This window comes from Tupaia chinensis, unplaced genomic scaffold, assembly GCF_000334495.1.
Source record: "Tupaia chinensis unplaced genomic scaffold, TupChi_1.0 Scaffold000578_2, whole genome shotgun sequence".
NCBI classification, from domain to species: domain Eukaryota; kingdom Metazoa; phylum Chordata; class Mammalia; order Scandentia; family Tupaiidae; genus Tupaia; species Tupaia belangeri.
The window spans coordinates 6,507,659-6,514,767 of record NW_006160094.1 but is presented as its reverse complement, the minus strand read 5'-3'; the positions used below and the strand labels follow the sequence as shown (position 1 = coordinate 6,514,767).

General features: G+C 35.2%; 1 pseudogene; it reads left to right on the top strand.

The window, feature by feature from the left end:
* Nucleotides 1–930: 930 nt before the first annotated feature.
* Nucleotides 931–2,108, top strand: LOC102489156 (dnaJ homolog subfamily A member 1 pseudogene; annotated as a pseudogene).
* Nucleotides 2,109–7,109: the final 5,001 nt, after the last annotated feature.

The following is a 7,109-nucleotide window of genomic DNA, read 5'->3' as shown; positions in this document are numbered from 1 at the left end:
GTGATCTGCAATCTCTCTTCTGTTCGTTTTTTCACTCCTTGTGCATCAGATTCTATGGGAATTAAGGATTATTCTGACCCTAATAGTAATCAGATGTTTGGATACTGTTCACTTAGACCAGTCTAGACATGAGCAGCTAAGGGATAAAATTAAAAGAAAAAAGAAAAGAAAATAGAAGTGGAAAGAAGAAAAAAAATAAGTAAAAAAGAAAGAAAAAGGACAATAAAATTTTTAAATTTTAGTCTTAAAAAAGAAAATGAAAACTGTGCAGCAGGCATGCATGCCATGGAAAAGCAATATTTCACAGCTGAAGTCCAGTAGCCATCTCAGAATGTATGACAACGCCTTTAACTGGAAAACAAAGCATAGAAGAAAATCAGCAATGTTTTCGTCAAAAGTCGTAAAATTCTGTTGCACCAGTTCAGTCTCATGTACTTAATCTTTCTGCTGTGGTCTGATCTCCCCATTTAAATTCTGGAAGATAACATTCAACGTACAGTATATTCATGCTGGGAAAATTTATTTTACAAGTTGTAATGATATACAGTGGTTGAATGTATAATAAATAAATAAATAAACAAAAAAGAGAACATTAGAAACATAAAGGCAGAAATTGTGAGAACAAGTCTTGCTTACTAAAAGTAGAGAACTCATGTAATTAAAACAGTGGTGCATAGAAAATTATTTCAGTGAAGTTTTATATAGAGTGAGAATACACAAGAAAGAAAACATAGAGAAAAATAATATCTCTTTAGACAAACAAGAAAAACATATTTTTAAATGGAGAAAATTATAACCTAATATTTTAAAGTGATTCCAAAGAAAATATTGGCTCCCCCATGCCAGCCTCAGCCTGCTCACTGGTTGTAGAAAATGGTGAAAAAAAAAAAAAACATTGACTATGATGTTTTTGGGATCAAACTTAAGGTCATGCAAGAAGAGCTGAAGAAGACTTATGGGAAACTGGCCTTGAAGTACTGCCCTGATAAGAATCCAAATGACGGCAAGAAGTTTAAACAGGTTTCTCAAGTTCTCTTTGTTGCAAAGAAAAGGAAATTATATGGCAAAGGAGGAGAAGAGGCAATTAAAGAGGGTGAAGCAGGTGGTGGTTTTGGCTCTCCAGTGGACATCTTTGATGTGCTTTTTGGAAGAGGAGGAAGGATGCAGAGAAAAAGAAGAGATAAAAATGGGCATCAGCTGTCAGTAACCTTAGATTTATATAGTAGTGCAACAAGAAAACGGGCCCTGCAAAACAATGTGATTTGTGACAAGTGTGAAGGCTGAGGTGGTGAGAAGGAGCAGCAGAGTGCTGTCCCAATTGCTGAGGTACTGGAATGTAAGTAAGAATTCATCAGATGGGACCTGGAATGGTTCAGCAAATTCAGTCTGTATGCAAGGCCATGGGGAGTGGATCAGTCCTAAAGACAGATGTAAAAGTTGCAACGGAAGGAAGATAGTTCAAGAGAAGAAGAGTCTAGAAGTTCATGTTGACAAAGGCATGAAAGATGGCCAGAAGATAACATTCCATGGTGGAGGAGACCAAGAACCAGGACTGGAGCCAGGAGATGTTATCATTATATTAAATCAGAAAGATCATGCTGTTGTTACTAGGTGAGGAGAGGACCTTTTCATGTGTGTGGTCATACAGCTGGTTGAAGCATTGCATGGCTTCCAGAAGCCAATTTCCAGTCTTGACGACTGAACCATAGTCATCACCTCTCATCCAGCACAGATCGTCAGTATGGAGGTATCAAGTATGTGTTAAACATGTCAATTTATTGTAGACCGCCTGAAAAAGGTTGCCTAATTATCAAATTTAAGATGAACTTTGAAGACATGTCAATTTATTGTAGACCGCCTGAAAAGGGTTGCCTAATTATCAAATTTAAGATGAACTTTTCTGAGAATGACTTTCTGTCTCCTGATAAATTCTCTTTGCTGGAAAAACTTGTACCAAAGAGGAAGGAATTAGAAGAGACTGATGGAATGAACCAGGTAGAACTGGCAAACTTTGATCTAGATTAGGAAAGACGGCCCATTTCAATAGAGAAGCATATGAGGGTGGTGAACATTCATCCCGAGGTGGTGTTCAGTGTCAAACCTCTTAATGGGGCCAGTAAATAACACTCACTGCTGGCATTTCATATGCAGTAGTGAATGAGAGAAGGACTGTAATCGTAATATGCTCTCTACTTGCTATTGTTTTTCTTTTAATATTCATCTATAGTAGTATTTTAAAAGTCAAATGAAGAATAAATGCAAATATAAAATCTCTGACTTTGCCTGTATGTCTGATGACTTCAGTGTGCAAGATGCAACTTATTTTATTTTAAATTTATTTACATTCATTTAATCAATGAATATTTTTCCATTTCTTGCTTTTTATATATTTTGCTTCCCCACCCCTTGATTCCTAACCTCCCCCCCTCTGCCATTTCCCACCTTCCTCCCACAGTGTCTCTGGTAGCAAGATGCAGTTTTAATAGCTGTAAAAACTACAAAGTTCTCCTAGCCTTTGTTAGGCCATTCCTTGTAATTGATTTCAGCTATGTACATGGGTAAGCTTAGACTGAAATACCAGATACATGTGTTGACTTCAGTGTATGACTCTTCATGGTTAAGCTATGAAATTAAAATTCTGTATTTAACTAGCAACCAGAAAGGGGAAAAAACAATTTGTAGGAAAGCATGTGTTGGTCTGTACAGTTATTTGTATTAAGGGGGACTCATTGTGATGCCTTTGCATTTATTCTATTGCCTCAATTTGAAGATGGATGACATAGTACATAATTTTGCCTGTACTCTCTCTCTCTCTCTCACACACATACACACATGCACACACACACACATACATTCCTGGTTACTCTCCCCTTCTCTTTGGACTATGAAAGGCCCCTTGAAGGGAGCTGGGTAACTTGCAAATTATAAAGGGACATGACCTTTACATGGAGAAATAATTTGCATATGTGATATAGAAAGTTGTTTATTTGGTATTACAGTTTTACTTGAAACCATTTGATTTATGCTCCAAAGTAACTGTAATTTGATGTTGATAGTATAGCTGATTATTATGAATAGCTTTAATTGTATGTTTTAAAATCATTTTATGTTCACCTGCTTAAACCTGGAATAACATAACTTAAGCAGTTTTTGAAATGTATGAAAGTCTCCTCAGTATACAGATTACTAAGCAAAAAAAAAAAAAGAAAGAAAATGTTAAAAACTATTTAAAAACATCAATTATAACTAGAAAAACTTATTAATAACAGCTTGAAGAAAAATAAGAATGGAAAAACATAATAACAAAATTTAAAGAGGTACCACAAATGTAAGAAAAAAAAATTCAGAAATGAGGATTAAATTAGAAATAACAAGAGAACAAGTATTATCACAGATAATTCTTTAAGAAGTGTACAAGGGAACTTCAAAAAATGTATGGAAAATGGAATTAAATTATGAGTTTATTTCATAAACCCATAAAAAGTTGAAGTATGGGCAAAACTTTTTAAATAATATGCATTTTCTATAAACGTTTTGAGGACCTTTTTCTTTGAAGAAGTAAAGTTTTAAAAATTCAAAATAAAATGATTGACAATGTTGGATAGATAAGGTAGACAAAGAAGGTCTAACCTGTGTATAATTGGAGATCTTGAAGAAAAAAAAAAAAAGTAAAGCCACAAGAACAAATGTTAAGAATTGTAATTCACTTGGGGACCAGCAGTTAGTGTAATGGCTATGTCACTGGACTCCCACATAGTCGACCATGGTTTGCATTCCAGACCCGGTGGCTTAAAACTCACACAGGGCGCGTGGGCGTGTGGGCCCCAGATCCCGAGAGGAGAATGGAGGAGAAGGGATTGTGGCATGGCCATCCCCCCTGGGGAGTGATTTCTCGCTTTTTGTCTCTCTGTCTCTGTCTGGTGAGCACACATGCCCTATAGCAACCCCCCCCCAAAAAAAATAGAATTGTAATTCACTTCAAAATTCAAAGAGAATTGAAAATACATATTGAAAGAATTTATTTTACTTCTGAGAAAACTGACCAACATTGATAATTGTTACAATAAAATAATTAAACTTTGAAGAGAAACCAAAATAGAATCCTTTGCTAGTTAGACAAAAAAAAAAGAAAAAAAAATCTAGTTACTTAAAAATGAAAGAAAATTATGTTTTCTCCATTCCCTTTTACATTAAACCCCAAAGACAATGGAGTAACATATTTAAGGCTCTCAAGGAAAGTAATTGTGTCCTTTTATTTTTATAGTGGCCCAATTCTTCAGAAATAGCTGTTATTAATTGAGAGTCTGAAAATCTTTTTCTTCTGAATGCTTTCTGAAGAATGTATAAGGGAACATAAAAAATTTGTGGAAAAATCAAAGTACAAGTTTATTTTGGTAAAAAAAATTTAAAATTCTATGCATAATTTCATACTATGTATTTTCCATAAAAATTTTTTTTTAAAAAATCTATGCATTTCATACTATGTATTTTCCATAAAAATTTTTTTGGAGAGTTTTTTGCTACAGGGGGCATGTGTTCGCCAGAGAGACAGAGAAAGACAGAGACAGAAAGCGAGAAATCACCCCCCAGGGGAAATGACCACACTGCAATCCCTTCTCCTCCATTCTCCTCTCAGGATCTTAGGCATGCATACACACATGCCCAGTGTGAGTTTAAGCCACCGGATCTGGGACTTGAACCATGGTCGACTACATGGGAGTTCAGTGACATAGCCATTATGCTAACTGCTGGTCCTAATTTCCCATAAAATTTTTGAAGAGCTTTCATTCAAGTAGACAAGTTGTAGTCAAATGATCTGACTGAAAAATCTCGATGAATTTGGTTTACAAAACTTGGTACATCAAAGACTTTTTATGTTAGACTAGCAAGGTCTTTGAAGATGAGATGCAATAGAATAGTATGTATAAAATAGCTAGGTATAATAGGAAAAGAACATTGTTTACTCAACCACTGTGAATATGTCAGCAAAAAGAGATCAGCATTGATTCTGAAAGATGTGTTTGAATCTAATTATTATGATTTAAATTTCATGGTCCAAAATCACAATTGGTTTTGCACCAACCTAGCAGTTGAGGAAAGGTCATGTATGGAGACTAAGACATTAACCAAAATGCTTCAGAATGTTTCATAGTAGGATTGCTCAAGCTCAGACCTATTTTTGGGATAATATTAATAATAGCATGAATATATCTATATCTTCCACAATGCTAATGATTTTAAAACCTGTAACTCATAATTCAACCTCTTTCCTGAATTGTGGATCTGCACATCCCAAATCTCTGTAAACTTCTCCACCTGAATGTCCCACAGTTGCTTTAAGCACGTCATATCCAAACCTAACTTATTATCACCCCTTTGTCCAATATTCTCCTTCTTCCCAACCTTGCTTAATTCCCATTGTCTCTGACAAATGACCTCAATTTTCCCTAACTTCTAAGGTAGAAACCTGTTAACAAAATTTTAAGTTTATTTCCTTAAAATCTTCAAATCTGTTTCTTAATCTATGTATTGTTTTCTGCGCTGGAACAAAAAAATAGAATTCCCACATAGGTTATTGTAACAGTCTCCATCCCAGCTGGCTGATTTCTAGTGTCATCACTGTCAACAGGTCACCAGAATGGTCTTAAAATTCAGTGTGATCATGTACTCTTCTGTTTAAAAGTACTTAAGAGTTCCTTGCTATGAGGTAAAGTCCAAACCTTATTTTAGCAATTGTAACCATATGTGAAGACATAGCTCTTCCTATATGTTCAAATCCATTTGTTACCACAGCACCTAGGTTCTGGATGGTTCAGTCATTTTGAACTATATATGTACACACACACACGTATGCATATATGTGTATATGTGTGTGTGTGTGTGTGTGTGTATACATATATATATAAGAATTATTTAATTTTATTTATTACTATTTTAAAATTTTGCTATAGAGCATGTGCACTCGCCAGAGAGAGAGAGAGTGAGAAAGCAAGCCACCAGGTCTGGAACTCAAACCACAACCAGTCATGTAGGGGTCTAGCACCTTAACTAACATGCCACCTGCTGGCCCCAAAATACATTGTTTCAATTGGGTTATACATATTGCTTCCCAAAGCAAAGCTTGCAATGCCATTGTCTCTGAAATGGCTGAAATATCTCTTCTCTTCCTTCCACCTAGTGACTTTTTACATATCCATTAATAAACCATTCGGTGCCCGTGGAGGAGAGTGGTTGTCGTCTCCTTGAGGTCACCTGTATACTTAATGAATCTTTCTCATGTTATACTGTGCTTCTGCAATATTGAATTAGGCTTCCTTTTTAATGTTTTTTTTTTCCCCCAGCTAAAGTTGGAAAATACCTTGGTGTAGGGATCATGTTTTATAATATTAATAACATCATAACTTCATTCCACTGTATTAGATGTAATTTATGTAAAATTTGGAACCATAAAAAAATGACATTACAGCTGGGGTAGTTTTATGCTGACACTTAATAATCTTTATATTTTTGAGAATGCTTGAACTATTTTAAAATATATTATTTTAAAAGAGTCATGAATGAAAACATACTGAAGTGATACTGTAATACAAATATTACTGGTTAGAAATACAACTTCAGGGGTCTTTTCAACCTGTAAGATATGCAGCCATATGAAATATCACATAATTTAATCATTGAGGTGTGTATATGAAAGACCCTTGGCTTAAAAAAATACAGCCTCATTTTATAATATTTAAAGAGCAGGCATTTTTGGGACCAATGCATGGCATAATGGTTACATAGCTGGACTTCCAGGTAGTCAACTGCAGTTTGAGTCCCAGACCCGGTGGCTTAAAACTCATGCTAGGTGCATGTGCATACGTGCCCAAAATCCCAAGAGGAGAACAGAGGAGAGAGGGGCATGACCATCTCCTCCGGGAAGTGATTTCTTGCTTTTTGTCTCTCTGTCTCTCCAGCAAGCATACGTGCCTTATAGCAAAACCTCCATAACAACTATTGAAAAAGAGCAGGCATTTTGAATAGCATAATAATGATAATAGCAACTGTACTACTACAATTACTATATCTAGTATAATATACTATCTCACATCTCTAATTCACTCATTTGA